Source organism: Lolium rigidum, chromosome 3 (genome assembly GCF_022539505.1).
Source record: "Lolium rigidum isolate FL_2022 chromosome 3, APGP_CSIRO_Lrig_0.1, whole genome shotgun sequence".
Classification (NCBI taxonomy): domain Eukaryota; kingdom Viridiplantae; phylum Streptophyta; class Magnoliopsida; order Poales; family Poaceae; genus Lolium; species Lolium rigidum.
The window spans coordinates 173,524,929-173,525,945 of NC_061510.1; positions in this window are offsets into that span (position 1 = coordinate 173,524,929).

The window sequence follows — 1,017 nt, forward strand, 5'->3', positions numbered from 1 at the left end:
ATCGTTATAGGGCCCTGGTTGTTTGACTAGTCAACTTGCATTAAATTTCATGAGCCTAAAATCTGATAACAATGATACACACAATTACATACACAAATAAAATAACTAGGAAAATTACAAGGCAATTAATGTGCCCAAATAAAAAAAATTACATAGAATCATTGAGGACTTCTATTAGCATCATCAATAACACGTTGACATTTGGCAATCGCCTTGATTGAATCTTGTGTACTCTTGGTCAACATATCAGCTACAGACCTTAAAGCAGCAATATCATGTCTTTTATAAAGTACTGACCTTGAGATGTTCCTTGTTTGATGAAAAGAATGGTCTAGGTTGACGGCTATGAGAGGATGCATCGGAACAAAGATCGGAACTTTTTGTGGGCCTCTCTTCTAATGAAGATTGCTTCATCGAAGCGCATTCGATAATAATGCAAAAAGAGTTAAACGATGAACTATGCAAACATGTATTAAGCATTGTCGATATGAGACAGTCACAAGTACTAAGCGCAGACTTACATTATATCGTTGCATAGGCTCACGCCGAAACCTTTTTGCGCTCTATCTTCTACTAAGGACTTCTTCATTACAACTGCATTCTAGTAATATTGCAAACATAGTTACAACAGTGAACTATTCAAACATTTATTATGCAATGTAGATATAAGATAATAACAAGTTGCATAAATAAGACAATGTATGGAACATGTACTAAGCAGACTTACATCATAATGTTGCACAGGGTCGCTTTGGCGACTATCTTCTAATGATGACTGCTTCACTAAAACTGCATTCGGTAATATTGCAAAAATAGTTACAACAATTAACTATTCAAACATGTATTACGCAATGTAGAGATCGAGATAACGGCATGTAGTAGAACATACTTGGCTCGTCTGCAGGTCCTTCTCTTGCGTGCACTAGTCGTGGTCGACATGCCTGTCATTTTAGGTTCAGCCACAAGTGAAATGCTAATCCTCCTGCTCCATTGTCCTTAATCTGTGTTTAGATATCA